General features: G+C 42.2%; 1 protein-coding gene across 1 annotated transcript in view; it reads left to right on the forward strand.

Annotated features, from left to right (window-relative positions):
• Positions 1–9,098: 9,098 nt before the first annotated feature.
• The window catches only part of tspan18b (tetraspanin 18b), a 40,731-nt gene continuing 31,824 nt past the window's right edge, over positions 9,099–18,005 (forward strand). Inside the window, exon 1 of the mRNA XM_037768238.1 lies at positions 9,099–9,299. The gene's annotated coding sequence lies outside the window, so the exon portion shown is untranslated. The remainder of the gene's footprint in view (positions 9,300–18,005) is intronic.

An 18,005-nucleotide genomic window follows, 5' to 3' on the forward strand; every position in this document is an offset into this window, starting at 1 on the left:
CCCGTTGGGCTCCAGTTTGCCATGTTATGATTTGAGCATATATTTCATGCTAAATGCAGTACCTGTGAGGGTTTCTGGACAATATTTGTCATTATTTTGTGTTAATTGATTTCCAATAATAAATATATACATACATTTGCATAAAGCAGCATATTTGCCCACAAAATACTTGACAAATCTCCCTTTCAGGTACGTTTTGAACAGATCAAAATGTGTGATTGATTTGCGATTAATCCGGTTATGGACAATCCGGTGATTAATCGCGATTAAATATTTTAATCGGTTGACAGCCTTACTTTTACAATTTGTTAACACAGCAAAAAGGTGTGCCTCAAGGTTCTACTTCTTCTGTGTTTTTTTTTGTTGGCTTATTGAAAATGCTTCACTTTCTTACCCTAAAACAAATAGTGCTTTCAGAAATGCAGTCATTTATTGTTTCCATATAGTTTGATCATTTTTCTCATGAGAGTGTCTGTCCTGAGGTTGTTTTTCCTTTTGTGTTGTTGTGTTTTCTGTTTGTTCTTGTGAGTGTATATTTTTGGGATCTTCTTGAAAATGAGTTGATACATCTCAGGTGTTTATCCTGATAATACATTTGACTAACAGAGACCCTCCTTTCTGATTAAAACATACCTGATTGGGACTTGCTGTGTGTCTTTTAATACACGTTAAATTATGTCACGGTTATTTCCTTCAATAATAATGAACCCGATACACTTCTAACATAACAAACGCTGTGGGAGCAGCCTCACATGTTGTCTCTATTCTAGCACAGGAACAGCCAAAGCTGTGAGGACTTTGAGGGAAATGAAGAACAGACCCTTTGTGCTGAGAGTATGTAAGCGGAAAATATATGTGACCGTAAAGTATGTCAGCATGACAAAACAAATGTGGACTCAAATGAACTGAACATGTTTAGCTCTAAGCTGTCGTTAGAGGTGGAAATTACACATCGCTTTGCTGATTTGACTCGTTTCGTTCACAGTCATGCACTGTAAGTGATCACATTACCAACGCACTTTAATACGTACATCAGTAAGTTCATACGACTGTGAGGTTCAGCACTGATTCTAACGTTCAGTCTGTTGCTGGTTCAGTTTGTTCAGTTTAGTACAATACAAGCACTGTTTATAAAGGTGGTTTTAGACAGCGAGCAGTTTGCAGCAGGTCGCAACACCACAACAACAGTTCCCGGCTACCTCCGGGAGGAAATTGCTAGCAATATGACACGATCAATATTGCAAGTTTGCTAACACGCCGTCCTCCGTCCGTCCAAAAGTAACGCAAGATAGGTACCCCTCTGAGAATGTGTTGTTTAACCAGGATGTTGCTTTTTTATCACTACTGAGTTATCAATGGTGCTTTTATCCACCAGTAAGGAGAGCTCCACCGCTAAGAACTGCTGATTCGTTCAGTGCTGATTCACTATATCGTCAGTTCAGTTTTGTGTTAAAGACTCTGAACGCCTCTGTTTCTCTTAAGTTTAACCAGCGCACAATATTTTACAGTGCACCAAGCCACAATGCCTCAATCCACAATTCATAATTCATTTTTAAAAATCTTTTAAATCCCACATTTCCACCTTCCAAGACTCCCAGACCAGAAAATGTGTCTGGGCCGGACCAATAACCACAGACCTCCATACTTGTGCTGCACTCCCAACCACAGGCCTCTGACAGAAGAAGTGTCTCAGACCTGTTTGAATTAAACCAAACAGTGATGTCTTGTCAAAACACACACACACTGGATTTATAGCACACCTACAACAACCGAGTGGATATGAGAAATAAATCATCAGAGTTAAAAATGCATGTTGTCTCTGCGGTGAACGAAATCCCCAAATGAAACAGAGGAGGAGAGAAATTGTGTGTGACAGACAAATGGATCTTTCCCTCCTGGTGAATCAGATTTCTGGAGGAGGAGGAGGAGGAGGAGGAGGGGATGCAGCGGTGGCTCCCCTGGCCTACTTTCCTCCATTCACCAACCAGTGCATCCTCCTGGGAACACTGGAGGTACAGTATATGGAGGGAGTTTAGCCACGCTTGGCTTGTCACCGCAAGACAGCAAAGAAATGGCTGCACTCGAGTGGGTTTGGGAGGGATGGGGGGGGGAGTCAGTCAGTCAGCACACTTACTATACATAAAGAGGACACAAGGGCAAAAATGGTCCAGTCATTCCTTATTTCCATCTTTACACTCTCCATTTCCTTTCGCTCTACAGCCTCGGCGCCTCCTCGGTGTGTGTTTTCTCGCTGCTTGGTTAAGCTCAAACCCAGCAGATGTTTCTGTTGTGTGAATTCCTGAAAGAATATAAAATATCAGATTGACACACATCTCTTCCCTCTACTTTCCTCCCTCGCTCTCTCTCGTGTCCTCGGGCTCCTGTCACTGACTGAGCTACAGCAGGTCCATAATTATTAAGGTGGAGGAAAGCCTCACACTAAAGTGCCTACAGGTGTTTTTAATGGCGGGGAATGCACACAGAAACAGATAAAAAAAAGTCAAAAATGAAACACAGAACAGAGCTGTCTCAATACAGAAAGCGTTAAATATACATCTAAAAGCTTTCTAATTTCAGATTAAGCGTGTTAATACTCTTCTTTACGCCTCTTCCTACGGATTTGTCCAATTATTCTTCTAAACAGCGTCGGGGGCTTGTTGCTAGGTTACAGCCAGGTAATACACACCATTACCACAGGAGTAGCAAAGATGAAGATGCTTCCAAATAAAGATGATTCAGTACCCTCGAAGCTTAGGAGCGTCGTTTCCATTGTCACCTTCCTCTACCCCTTCGCTCCGTCAGCCTGGCCATGTGACAGACGCAGACAGGCTCACTAAGCCAGATGGAGATGCATGAATTCACAGATGATTTCATGTGAAAGCACACTGATTTTGAATGGTGTCTCAGACTAATTCTTTGGAGGAAAATGTTTGCCACGAGAACGGTTTCTGCTTAAATATCTACGTTAAAGAGATTTTCCCAAAATACATGTTGAAGTTAAATTCTGGAAAACAGAATTATGACTCAGGCTATCAAATGGAAAATTAGAGACAGCAAAGCCTATTCAGCGCCGCAGTTGTGTAACCAAATGTGTGTGTGGTTCCCCTAAAGGGCATCCAGGAGATGAGTCCTGCCCGTCTACACCATGTCTTAGTTTGATCCTGGTCCCGGAGTCATAGAGTGGGCGGGAAGCTGAGAGACATGATGGCACGTTTCCCCTGGGCGCTGGCTGATGCCCCCTGACAGATTGAGGCTTCAACGGTGTGTTCAAAGTCTTCCTGTGTACATCTGTGTCTGTGTGTGGCTTAGGGGGTGTTACTTATCAGAATAATAGCAGACAAATCGCACAGTTGGGGACAAAACCTCCATGGCTTTGTTTGTTTGTTCAAGCAAATGAAATAAAAATTCTAAAATAAATGAATCATAAAAAGCAATCATCAGTGTTTTGTGACTGATCCTCCTACTGTGATTTCTGCTCTATTTATCTTTTATAAAGTTGCCAAATAACTTTTTAATTGCTTTGTGAGCCTAATCCCAACATTTTATGATCAGTCACTGAGTCTGTTTCTGATGCCCACAATACAATTACATCTAAATAAAGAGAAGTTATGGAGCTATTTCTTGCCGAACAGCAACTGGACACAGTGACTTCAAGTCTTGTCTTGTCGTCAACGTGTGGTTGCCAGGCAACCAGTGGAGACTCCACGAAGTCTGTGCGACCGGTTGCTGGTTTTCATGCTAAACTAAACTAATCGTCTCCTGACTCTAGCTACATACTTAAAGCTAGGGTTGGTAATCTTTGTCAAAAACGTTTTTTTGACGACGAAGGCCACCAGTTGCGTCGCCTCTCGTCTTCTTTGTCTTGGCCAAAAAGTTGCACTCAAACACACCGCAAAAACTACAGTCTACGGTCAACTACCACGTACTTTCTGCGCCTGTGTGAGAGGAAATAACTGTTCCTACCAGCAGGTAGTGATAGTCTGTATTTGTCATTCAAAAAAGGGAACCAGGAAGGACTGCAGATATACAAGCCGTTGTAAAGATACGTAAATGAAAATAAAGCGGCGTTTGACGACTATTTTCACACCACTCTCACCACTTAGCTTCATTCCAGATGGCCGTGTTGTTGTGAAAATATGTGTGTACTGGAGCAATCAGATGAGATGAAGATGATGAATGAGAAGAGCCTTCTGTGTGCTGTCTTGACTTAACTCATTGGCTTGCTTTCCTCACGTCGTTCCTCATTTGTTGAATAGCCAATCAGAGTGATTTCTCTCACCGACGGGCTCTGCTGCTGATTCAACATGCTGAATTGGCCGAAAAAACTCTGACACCGGCAGACTAGAGACGACTGTGCCGGACACACCAGAAAAACTGTCCGATGGCCGACCGTCGGCTTGGTGCGTCAGGGCCTTATCCACAAGATGCTAGCTTGACAGCTGTGATTTCTAACAATAGCCATGTTCAGTGTTTACGTTCATAATGATAATTTTGGGGGAGTGGCTTTGAAGGGAGGCCTGAAGCAACGGACTGTCAGCGTTGCCAACTTGGCAACTTTCTCTCTAGATTTAGGGACTTTTGGAGCTATTGCTGCTAGCTACTTTCATTGGGAAAGACTTGGCAACGCTGGGCTGTTTTGTTTTTTTAATCTAGCGTACTCTTGCTAGTTTCTCAGCATTACCGACCCTAGCTTTAATGCTAGAGCTGAAACAATTAGTTGATTGACAGAAAACAAATTGGTAACTATTTTGATAATCAGTTAATTAAGTAATTTTTCAAGCAAGCATGTGAACCATTCATTAGTTTAAGCTTCTCCAATGTGGAGATTTGCTGCTGTTCACAGATTTTTATAGCACTCTGAAGATATCACCCAGGGCTCAGGGAAATTGTGCATTTTCCACTATTTTCTGACATTTATAGAATGATTAATTGAGAAAAATAATCTGAAGATTAATTGATGATGTAAGTAATTGTTTGTTGCGCAGGCGGAGAGTGGTATCAATCTTCTCATCGATATCTCAGCAAGAAAGCCAATAAGCATATTTCTAACTATTCTTTTACACCATATGCATGTCAGTCTCAATAGAAAAGAAGCCGCAGAGAGCTTTTATGCCATTTTAAACCTGCACAACATAAACCACGTTTCAACATGGGGAAGAAGAGACAGTTTTATCTCCGTGCAAAAACCAGACTGATGAAATTACATCCCGTATTTATAGGAACTCAACATTTACATATTAAAAAGAAACATTTAAAGACAAAACAAACCAGCACAAAATGAAATATTAAATTACTCCTATGCTGTTGCCGGGGAAATTCCTTAAGACTACATCCGTGTGTTTGTGTGTGTGTGTGTGCGTGCACAACAATGGGGCCTACTTTGTGAGAGCTTGTGAAGCATGTCCACAGCCTGTTTAATGAGATAGCATGTGGTATGATGCTTTCTGTGTGAAATTGAAGCGCGGGCTGTGTAAATTGAATTAAATGGGTATGTGCGCGATAAGAATGTGCATGTGAGGAACGGCCTGTAAGCTAGTATAGTCCGCCTATCAGTGTGTGTGTGTGTGTGTGTGTTATGTGATTAACATGGACACAAGAGTAAATTTTATTGCCGGCAGCTTGAATGGAGGATGAACAAGTAGACTCTACACCAAATTGTGCCAGAAAAAAAGAAGGGTTTCAAATTATTTTTGCACACGTAATGAACACAGCGTTCAATCCAGATTCCCTAAGGTTCAACATCCGCATGGTCTCATTGGAAGATTTCACTGAAATAATAGTCTGCTCGACTTGTTCCCTGCAGCAGCAAAACCTTCCATCACCTCATCCGAGTCACCTCAGATGCCATTAATTAGAGCTTGGAGAGAGTTTTCTTATGTATCAGTCACCACTTTTGTTAAATCCTGAGCCAATTTAAAATGTTTCCTTGAATTCTTGCAAAGTGACTTCGACCATCACTGAAAGGTCAAAACCAGGGACTGTAAACTGATTTTGGAGTCGTGTATTGACTGGTGTACTCCATCCCGGGGGGCTACAGATCACTACATTTGTTGATCAATCACTGATTAGCTAAGAAAAACAACTGCGTCGCGGCCTGAAGAGAGGACTTCTCCCCAACACCGGTGATCCATGTGAGCGCTCAAAGGCGGCGGGGGGAGGAGGTGGTTTAGTCAGTGATTCACCTCAGCCTTTCTTTACTCTCTGAGCCCTCTGAAAATACCCAAGGAGCCAAAAAGAAAATACCTCACAGCTGTTCTCTCGACAGCCAAGCCATTCCTGTGATACTTTTCTTACACTGCAGGCGGAGGCCCTGCGTCTGAACCGAGCTCCCGACGAGTCTTTGAATCCAACCTTTCCATAAGCTAATCTCTGCCTTGTTTTAAACTTCGCTTTAAGCCGCTGGTTGTCGTTTATTCTTGACTTCAGAAATGCTCTTAAAATTGCAGACTTCCTAAGGGCCAATAAGAAAAGGATCAGGAGAAAACACAAGGAGACTGGGGGTTGGAAGTATCACGTATGCCACTGGGAACGTCAGTGTCACGACCTTAGAGGAGAAGGCAAAAAGATCAGTCTCCGGAGCGCTTATCTTGCTCTCCATCTGTAGTAGATTTTGTGACACAAGGAGCACAGAGGGATAGAAAACACTTCAGGCTCCCCCCTCTCACCCCTTCCAAACCCGAAACAAAAGCACTCCTCTTGTTTTCTGGCTGTGAGAGAGGCACACAGCATGAATAATTAACGAGGGACAAACAATAACTATCAGCTGCCTATCTCAGAGTTGTCACTTATCTGTTGCTGCAATCAAAAACAGTGTTGAGCTCATTTCTCAAGAAAGCAATACTCATTACTCTCAAAAAGATAATATTACTTTATGCCATAGGATATTCTCTAGAAGCAGTGATTTGTTGTACTCTAACTTTTTCCCAACAAGTGATGACTGCGTGTTGTCTCATCTGTATAAATAAGATGTTCCACCATGACTCTGTGTGTGTAAAAGACCACATCAGGATAAACACAATGACGTTTGGGATTATTTTGTCCTACGCTTCCAAAGACGAGGCATTTCCACACTGAGACTAACAACAAACTGTAGAGAAAGATAAGCTACATGAAAAACATATTTAAGTTCTGAGATTGCTATCGGAGTCTGAATTCAAAGAAAGCTTTCTGCTCAAATAGTCTTTATTCTGCAACTGAAGTAAGGATTTGTATAGATTAATAAATTCTGACTTAAAGTGGCAGTAAGCAGTATACTTTTGGCATCTTTGGGCAAAAATTCCATAATAACCTTTCAGCATATTGTAATTCAAGTGTTTTGAGAGAAAACTAGACTTCTGCACCTTTAATTCCTACTATTCAGATTTTTCAATGGGAAAAAAAATTAACTTTTGAGCATTAAAGCAACAGTTTTGGGAATAAAGGTATTGGCCTTCTCATCCAGAGTTAGATGAGAGGATCAATACCTCTCTCTTATCAGCTGGTTAGCTTAGTTTAGCATAAAGACTGGAAACAGGTGGAACAGCTAGCCTGGCTCTGTGCCTACAAGCCTCTAAAGCTCATTAATTAATTAGTGATATCCTGTTTGTGCTGACTTTCTGAGTTGTTTTTCTGACTTGTTTCCCAGTCGGGGTTTCATTTTTCCGATTATTTCGACATAACATGAGTGCAGCATTAGGCTACTGCACCCCAGCCAAGAAATCGGCTAACGTTAGTCATGTACATAAACTCCAGAGCCACATGCCGCTCTTTATCCCTCTCCAGTGGCACCCTGTGGATTTATAAAAATGGAAATGAATAACTGTTTTCTGTCTACATTTTCATTTTTATGTATCATTGTTGTAGAATTTATTCTTGTAAAATTACGACTTTATTCTCGTAATATTACGACTTTTTTTGTAAAGATATGATTTTATTTTCGTAATATTACGACTTTTTTTCTCGTAAAGTTATGACTTTTTTCTCGTAAAGTTATGACTTTTTTCTCGGAAAATTACAACTTTATTCTTGTAATATTACAACTTTATTCTCGTAATATTACGACTTTTTTCACGTAAAGTCACAATTTTTTTCTTGTAAATTTACGACTTTATTCTCATAATATTACGACTTTTTTCTCGTATTATTACAACTTTTTTTCTCGTAAAATTACTACTTTATTCTCGTCATATTACGACTTTTTTCGTAAAGATATGATTTTATTTTCGTAATATTACGACTTTTTTTCTCGTAAAGTTATGACTTTTTTCTCGTAAAATTATGACTTTTTTCTCGGAAAATTACAACTTTATTCTTGTAATATTACGACTTTATTCTCGTAATATTACGACTTTTTTCACATAAAGTCACAACTTTTTTCTCGTAAAATTACTACTTTATTCTCGTAATTTAACAATTTTTTTTCTCATAAAGTTATGACTTTATTCTCGCAATCTCACTTTTTTTCCTCCATGTGGCCCTTATACTCTGTTTTAGGAAACTCATTTAATATGAAAGGAAACAAATCGAGGAGATTTTTTTGGGAACTTTTTGGATACATTTATTTACTTCACTTATAGGCTATTAACTGACACCTCATTTAGACATGAGACTCACCACTGTTATACTGTAATGTAACGTTACAGGTGTATTAGTGCAGCAGGATACAGCTGTGTGTTTACTGCTCGGTGTAATAACGGAGTGACAATAGAGAAGGTGAACTGGAGGCGTGTGTTATGTAGTAGAGGAGAGTCTCCGCCCTCCGGAGCAGAGCAGAGAGAGCTGCTGCTGGATGAGCCGCTCCGCTTCCACTCACTTCACTTCACTTCACTAACTGTTTGCAGACCAGTCTCTCCTCTCAACACTGAGAGCTTGAACAGCACTGAGATCTTGAACAGCACTGAGAGCTTGAACAGCACTGAGAGCTTGAACAGCACTGAGAGCTTGAACAGCACTGAGAGCTTGAACAGCACTGAGAGCTTGAACAGCACTGAGAGCTTGAACAGCACTGAGAGCTTGAACAGCACTGAGATCTTGAACAGCACTGAGAGCTTGAACAGCACTGAGAGCTTGAACAGCACTGAGATCTTGAACAGCACTGAGAGCTTGAACAGCACTGAGATCTTGAACAGCACTGGGATCGCAGATCTCGGAGCGGTGGATTTTATTAGCTGGACGCTCCGTGGACATCCCAGCTGATCGGCATTGCTCTGTTTTATTTGAATACTTTTCCTCTCGGCTTCTCAAATCGGTTGTTTTGGAGACATTTTCTCAGGAAACATCCTGTCACAGACGGAGGTTTCTGCACTGAGCTGCGCTTTGAGGTAAGAAACGTGTCGCTGCTTTATATAACTACAACTCTACAACTTAAAATGTGTGTTGAAATGAAAGCTAAATGATCACATAGAGAATCCTTTGCCTTTGTTGAATGGGTTCATTATTTACAACAGCATATCTAAAGGGCTATGTTTGATTTGGGCTTATACTTTGTTGCTGTAAGTTACATTTTCTCCTCAGATGAGCTGCAGAAACCAAATGAGAAATTTCACCCTAATAGCTGAAGTAGTTTATTGAGAGGTTACAGCATTTAGACTTGAGTTAAATTCAGGTCAGGTTGGTATTTTTTTTCCCTTTGGGAATAAAACAGACTCATGCACAAACACTAAATATCCTGTAAATGGAAATTCTCTCTATTTCCCTTAGATGAGTCCTAATGAATGTTGAAATAAAGATCTCAAACAGATGAAATGTCTTTGTTGTATTCAGGTGATGAACTGATGTGTGCCCTGAATCAGTTGTGTGAAATGTGGTAAATATGCATATAATAGTGTGTTATAGTATGAGAAACCTGCCATCAGGAGGGGGATCTGGAGTGATGTGTGTCAGTCTCCCAAAGCTGGCATCATTTTCTCCTCAGATGAGCTTCAGAAACCAAATGAGGAGAGATTTCACCCTAATCGCTGAAGTGGTTTATTGAGCTGTTACCAGCATTTAGACTTGAGTTAACTTCAGGTCAGGTTGGTGTTTTTTTCCTTTTGGGAATAAAACATACTCATGCACAAACACTAAATATCCAACTGTGCCCTGAATCAGTTGTGTGAAATGTGGTAAATATGCAGATAATAGTGGGTTATAGTATGAGAACCCTGACATCAGGAGGGGGATCCAGTAGTGATGATGTGTGTCAGTCTCCCAAAAGCTGGCATCCTTCCCACGGGGCTCCAGCCATCACCAGGAGGAGTCTGTCTGCAGAGATGTATGGGGGTCAGCAGATGGATGTCTCTGACGGCGCTACCTTCGCTGTAGGGCACGAGTTCACTGTCAGTTTGCATTAATCAGAGGGGATTCATCATCCAAAACCACCTCATCCCTCTCTCTCTCTTCTGTGTCTCATCTCCACTGGAGCGAACATGACACGTTCAAGAGCTCTGAGAGAGAGAGAAGTCAATACTTCTGAGGGACACATGCTTTTCACAGTATATAGCGCTGAGCATGTGACTTTTTGGGGTGATTACATCATTGGTTCACTCAAAAGTTTGGACACCAGCAGTTAAAAAAAGTTACTGCTCATACCGACAACTCTTGGGTAGATACAGTAACAGCTGGAAAAGCCTAATCAGATTTTGCTCGAAGAGATTGGCTCCAGGGGACCCATTAACACACACCAGTGTCCAGGTGAGTGCTGGGTTTTCTTGCCTCGAGTTAAACCACTCACTTCGGCTCTCCATCTCCCTGAGGCTGTACAGTGTGTCAGGAAAGAGGAGAGAAGAATCATATCGCGGCCCACCAGCTTGGACAGACTGACAAATCAGCTTCTGTCCTGATTAATGAGCTGGGCTGCGATACTGCTGCATCATGTGGAGATTTCTCTCTTTCTCTTTTAGTTCCACCCTCCATAAACCTTAGATGACTTGGACTTGGAGAGAGAAGCACACAAACTGGAAACAGAGGCGTGTTTGTTCACCATGTTGTGGGGTGAACATTTGTCTTGTCAAAAAAAAAAGAGAAAAGAAACAGTAGTATTGATGCTTTTGGAGCAGCTGCCAACACGGATGACTAAACTCCGCCTGAAGCCTTTCTCTCTCTCCGCTGCTTGACTCACACGAGTGTTGGGGAATAGTTTTGTTGGTCAAACACACAGAGTGATGTCTGTGGGATAAGTGCAAATGCAAACAACAGGGTTTGTAAACCTACAGTGTAATTTATACAGGGAATAAAGGTTGGCAGCAACAATGCGGAGAGTAGCAATTAGGAGGAAGCATGTTTGAGTGTATTCAAATCTCCTCCGAAGCCAAGCCGGTATTTATTCCGCCTACGGACACAAAACACCTGGTGTGAGACTTGCCACTGGTGATCAGTGCAACTCATTTCAATAGTGCCTCTGATAATGTGTTGCTCTTAATCACACATCCGCATGAGCCAGCGCTGAAACGTATACAGCAAAAACAAATGAATAGGAAAGGAAGTGTGAGATAGAGACGCTTTATGTGTGAGTGGTGAGTTCACTGCTCCTCGGCCACCCAGGTCTTGGCAGAAATAGAAATGTGTGAATTTCAGTGTATGGCAGCTCCTGCTGAGAGGGACCGGGTGACTGACTTGATGCCGCCTGGCCTGGCAGAGCACCGCTCATTAAAGGCTTGAAATTACTCAATCTGTGGTTCCACATGGTTGGGTGCCTTCTGATTTCTCTCTCTCTTCTCCTTTCACTCTTTCACTCTTTCCTTAACATCGGTTGACGTGCCTGCAAATGAAGCTGCTGCCTTTTTGGCCGGTCATTTGATCACTGGCCCTGATTCATCCCGCCTCGCCACAACCTCCTTCAACCTCCTCTATCTGTCTCCGCCTGTATCATCTCATCTGTTATTATTTCTTCCTCTTGTCCCCATCTTCTTCATTCCCCCCCCCCCCTCATCCAGCCTGCGAAGCACGTCCGCATCCGTATTGATGGGTTCAGAGCAGCAAGGCGGAGGGAAAACGAGGCTGGGTCACTCTACACTTGCTTTCCCCTGTATCAGCCCCGCTACGGCAGCAGCGGTCCGTAGAGAGCCCGGAACTAAATGGAGTATCTATTGGCTCAATGAGAAAATTGCTTTTTTCGATTGCTAGAGGACCCTTCATTTAATGTGTGTGATGCAGAGGCCCCGGCTAGTAATGGGTTCAGCATCTTTGTTGTCGGGAGACATGAGAAAATTAAATTTGCTTTTCAGCTGGCAGAAATAATTTACTCTCGGAAAGGTGTATTTTTCATCAGCTGTTTAAAAGCCATGAAGGTGTGCGTTGTTATTATATATGTCTGCACTGTGTCTTTTCAGTGCTGAGTGTCCAAACACTGTGGTTTGATGCTGTCTGCTGAAGGCAGTTTTATCTAAAGGTCATGTCATATAAAAATTGATTTTTAGTTGTTTGTTGAGCTGTTATGGTGTACAACAAAGCCTAGCAGAGCTGACACGCCACCTCAAAAATACAACTAGGCCTACGTGTCGGGGCTTTGCAAAGTGTATTGATAAAAGCAAAATGCGACAAAGTTAATTTAAAACAGACAAATGAATCAATCATTAAGTGACTTATACGTCCACTAAATGAAAAATGGTGGCAGAAGAAAACATCAGATCTATGTGGAGCAATGAGGAGATTGTGACCTTCCTCAAATGAATACATGAATGAAACATAAATGCCATATTTACATTGTGTTTTTCACATCATTTGTATTTTGACTGGCGCTCTTTCTGCAATGTTTTAACAAAACCTGAATGGGGAATTAATGCTACCATATTTTCATAGCGATACTGGATGGAGACACATGAATCACATTTTCTTTTGCTGATTTTCTAGAAATTTGGTTACAATTTGGGCTAAATTTGAATTGAAACTTGACTTGTGATTGGTCGACTTGGGCTAATTACGTTTTTTCTCTTATGCCTGGTTCAGACTACACAATATTTTTGCCCATTACGATGGTCAATATCATCACTGGTCGTCTTTCACCACGTGCGTGATGTCGTGAAGCGCCCCAGACGCGGCGTCAGTTGTCGTCTACTATGACACCCTACACAGGTTAAAATGATCGATTGTCATGCATGACACTGTCATTTCCGATCCAAGCCGACACCCTATGACAGCCAAGTTGGGCTATAATCGGGCTGATATCGTGTAGTCTGAACCAGCCATTACAAGTTTCTTATAACTTCCCCTATGATGACATATTTTATTGAAATAAACTTTTCGGTTTCCTGCATGAAGATAAGAGAAAATGCTGTATAATCCAGTCACATTCACACATTCATACATTCCTTCGACCCTTGCGTGTCTCCATATGGGCCAGGAAGTAGTGAATGACCTATGCGAGAGCAGGAAGCTGGGGGGTTCCTTGCTGCTGACGCTTCCTTTTTATCAGGAGGAAGCAGGCCGACTGTTTGTGTTCAACCCAAGAATTCTTTGTGCTTATCTTGCGTTCACCCTATTTCCCTCAATAATGGCTGTGCTGAGCAGGTAATGAGGTAAAAGGTATATATTTGACAAGCTGGGCTCGGCAGATAGCGGGCTCTCCAACGGGCTCACGGCTTGCTAGGCGCTTAGTTGAGGGTGTACTCAGCCCCGTCTCGGGATGCTTGAATCACATCTATCTTGAAATTCCCCCCAGCCATCTTTTCCTCCGCATAATGTTTTTCAGAACTAATAAACCGTGTCACTCAGGTGTCCATTAAAGGCTGCTGGTGAGGACCCGCTGGTCATTACACAGAGCGAGCACACTCGGTAAATCCCCGTGCCTTTGCCGGAGGGTTTCTTCATCCCCCCAGATGTAGTCAAAGCTCAAAGAGGGGCTTAGGCTGGCCGGGGAGTCTGGCACTGATAGCTATGTGTGACACGGGGCTAACGTGTGGGAGATTACCTGCCTGCCTGGCTTCAGCACATCTCTGATCCACTGTATGATGCTGAAGTTTAAGCACATTGCTGCCTGGAAGATCACGGGAAAGTTTTGGTAGAGCACCACACAGCTTTATGTGTGGAGTTATTTGTTGATTGTTTGCCAGATGAACAATCAGTTCTTTACTAAGTTCACACAATGACTCTTGGTTGACTCACATTGGGTTCAGTGTTGGCACACTGGGCAGCAGGAAGCTGGGTGCTAAATCAAGTAGCACCAGGGAGGAAGAGCTCATTTTATGGATGTGTGATTGTTTCCCACATTCACTGACTAACACTGGAGTTTTTCACTATGAATGAGATTTGGTGCCAATTCGAACATTTTACAGATAAAGCAGTACTCTTGTGAAACTTCTTTCATAAATTGCTTGGTTCCTGTTTAGGATTTCGATAAAGACTCAGAGGAATCATTTATCAACTCGAATGAAGGATGTACATTGTTTGTGACTGCAAAAAAGAAGATGTGTGGTGGAAAGAGAAAATCACTGTTGTAGTTTGAGTACATACTGTGACATAATAGACTACATGCTTCTCCGTCTGCATGTAAGCAAACATGCACAGGTGTCATTCTGAGATGCTGTTCTCTTTTATACTTTGTATGATATACTTCGTACTTCGCATGATATCTTACGGAAAAGTTATTCCTAATTTTTCGTGCATTTTCCTACGAATGTCCAGCAACATGTGACGCACGTGTCAATTTCCGCTCGTTATAGTCTTCAAAATAATCTTCCTTCTTCACAGGACTTAGTTAGGTTTAGGCAACAGAACTACTTACAAAAGAGTATAGAAGCAAAGAGACAAAACTCCAGTGCTTTTTTACAACAGCTGCTGTTGCCATTTTGGACTGAACACGCTTATTATATTTATAATATTTTATTGTTCAACACCACTGCCCTTTCAGTAGAATATGACAATAGAATGGAAATAATTTTGTTTTACTCTTGTACGGCACTTTTTACTGACGTTTTACTGGCGTCTGGTATTCGCTTTCAGTCCAAAATGGCAGAAGTTTTCCAACCTAAAGATTTACACATAAACCCCTTTTCTGTGTAGATCTGCAGAGACGTTACATGTACTTTTGCAGAAGTATATATGACACCGGTGAGGAGGTACACTACTGGGGATTTTGGGCCACTGTTTCTGCTTCTCTTTGGCTATTTGTTCGGGGACGGTGCTGTGAGCCGAGCTCAGCCCAGATCTGTTTTTTCAGCCTCTCCCTGTGACTCATTGGGCCTAATGGTTCTCTCGTCTCCTGACTCAGGCATTTTTTTCTGATGAAATGGGACTCTCTCCCAGCTTCTGGTCTTTCTCTTTTTCTGTTGCACCAGCCACGACTGTGTCCCAGCTCTGCTCTACTCCACCCCTCGCTCCTCTCTCTCCTCCATTCCCAGGTTCTCCTCCTCGAGTGCTCCTGCTCTTTCCATCCACGTTTCTGGAATAAAAGAATATAGCTTAAAGGGATAGTTCTTGTGTTTTGAAGTAGGGTAGTATGAGGTACTTATTCATAGTCAGTGGTTCACCTGCAGTGGGTGACGGTCGGCACGCCCCCGGTTTGGAGAAGCAGTCAGGAGTTACTGCGCGGGAGCAAAGCAATGTACTGCTGAGAACGGGGCCGGCAGCAAAACGTATTATAGACACCATAAAGAAAGGCGTACCTAAAAAAATCAATATCAGTTTAAGTGTACGCTATATTTAGAAAAATGTTGCCGTTTTATCTTGCCGTGAGACAGCTAGACAGTCTATGTTTCTGACAGGGGAACTGAAGCCGTTGTATCCATCTATGCTTGCGCCAAAGCAACCAGACTCCATCGGAAAAACGCAGTAATTTTACCTCACAGAGCACGGGGAGATACTGGTCTACCGCTGCCTCGATCGGTTAGCTGGTTTGTGTTATTGTGTGTCTTTGGTTAGTTCGGATTCACCAAAGTCACACAATAACACAAACAAAAGAATCGATCGAGGCAGCGGTAGACCAGCAACTGCAGTGTGCTGCGAGGTAAAATTGCAGGTTTTTTCAATGGAGTCTGGTGGCTTTGGCGCAAGCATACATGGATACAACGTTTTCAGTTCCCAGTTGTAAACGTCTGTCTGACGGCAAGGTAAGGCGGTGAAAATATTCTAAATATAACGTACACTTAAACTGATATGGACTTTTTAGGTAGGCCTTTCTTTTAAGTGGCTAAAGTACGTTTTGCTGCGGTCCCCGTCCACAGCATCACATTGCTTTACTCCCGAACTATCCCTTTAACAAGAATGCCCTCATTAGTCGTCTTGTGCTTTTTTAATGTGCCCTATGTTATTGCATATTCAGCTCGGCATCTTTATTTACTCTGCCTAAAGGGGATCTGAGCCCCTGTAAATATCCTGTTTATTTTTAATCACAGATGATGGGCTACACAGTATAATGTGATATGGTAATTGTTACTCGCAAATACAAACACACACTTGCTTTCACCACAAATTGATTTGGTAATGTAGAGTGCACAAATTATTGTAGGGATGGACAGTAGGTTTGTAATGACGACCCAGATAATTAGCCTATTATCATTTTAAACAAATTAAATGCATGTCGGGAGTTGGAGCTGGATGTTAGCTCATTAACTCACTTTCTCATGGTTGGAAGTTGTGATATGGAGAGTTGGTGCGGTTACATCAGATTTATGGACACAGGGAAGACTGTTAGTTAGTATAATGACGTAGTCTTGTTTGCTGTCTCGGCTTTTCCAGCGTGGCTGAATTATAGAGTACCTCTCAGAGATTTATTTTGAGCATGATTTGGGTTTGCATCCCAGTCTGCTAATAACACTTTGCCGTTCCAGTCAGTGATAACCGTACAAACCTCAAATACACAAACACAAATGGACATGAAGTGCTCCCACACATTCACACACACACACACACACACACACACATCCCTGCAGCCTGTGTGCTGCTGGCACAACTGGAAATGGGGTTGTTTCACATGTACTGTATATGGATCTCATATCTGCTAGAATCTAGGTTAATGTTTTGCATTGAAGTCGTAAACATGGCACAGAAAAACCTTTTAGGTAAGCAGGAATTTCTTTAGTACGACTTGAAAGTGAAGGTTGTAAACTCCAGTAGATGTAACTGGGCTAATGTGATTCTCCTTCTTCCTTCTTGCAATCTGATTATGTGCGTTTGTATTGAAAAATCATGCCAATGTGAGAGTAAGTACCTTTTAAAGGTGCTAATTGCGAGATTGGCAGCATTTCAATTGCCTCCGCACGGCTCTCAACATGGTTACGGTTGAGCCGGCGGCTCGTAGCTAATGGTGCTATCAGCGCTAAATGTGAAAACAATGTTAACACTATTGACAGCGCTAACAGTGTTAACCTGAGGGGGAACCGGAGGGTGGGTGCTACGCTTCCGCAACGGTTATAGAGTGCTCCAGGAATGACGTATTTTTGTAGGCCAACCAGGAAGTTAGAATCGCCCTGGGTTCCTTTGACAAAAAGCCAATGGGATTGTTCCATTGGGTTTTGGATTATCGCAGAAAATAAGCTCTGTAGAGAACAAACATTTATGATACTTACACGTTTTGTTCAGCAAGATAATCTTCACAAATGAACACAACTTTCATGATTTTTGAAGCGTAAATACAATCACCAGAAATAAAAAGCTAACGTTAGGCTATAAACCAACTACACCACGGTCGCATGAACGCGAGCACACGCTACGAGGCTGTAACGGCGGACGAGTTGGCGTGATGACGTTTCGTAGTCCCATTTAGCCACTTGTTAGCAACCGCCTTTTTTTAAGACACATAAAGGCTTCAAGATTCACGAGGGGGATATTTATTGATGTAAATTATGTAATTAAACAAAATGTGAAAATCTCTTCAGCTTGTGTTAACCACAGACCTTATTTCAGGCATCTAAATAAAAACCCATTGACTTCGAGACGAGGGAACCGGAAGTGCTAAAATGCTAATTCATTTCCCTGTAGCACTCTATTAACTGTAACCGCCGTATGAGAGCAGTGCAGAGCGGCGGCCGTGAGTTAGCCAGTGGGGAACGCTCACATGCACAAACATTCACTAAAAGCATGGACAGCACGGCCAGCCCGGCGATGTCAACAAG

Source organism: Sebastes umbrosus, chromosome 4, assembly GCF_015220745.1.
Source record: "Sebastes umbrosus isolate fSebUmb1 chromosome 4, fSebUmb1.pri, whole genome shotgun sequence".
In the NCBI taxonomy this organism is placed as follows: Eukaryota; Metazoa; Chordata; class Actinopteri; order Perciformes; family Sebastidae; genus Sebastes; species Sebastes umbrosus.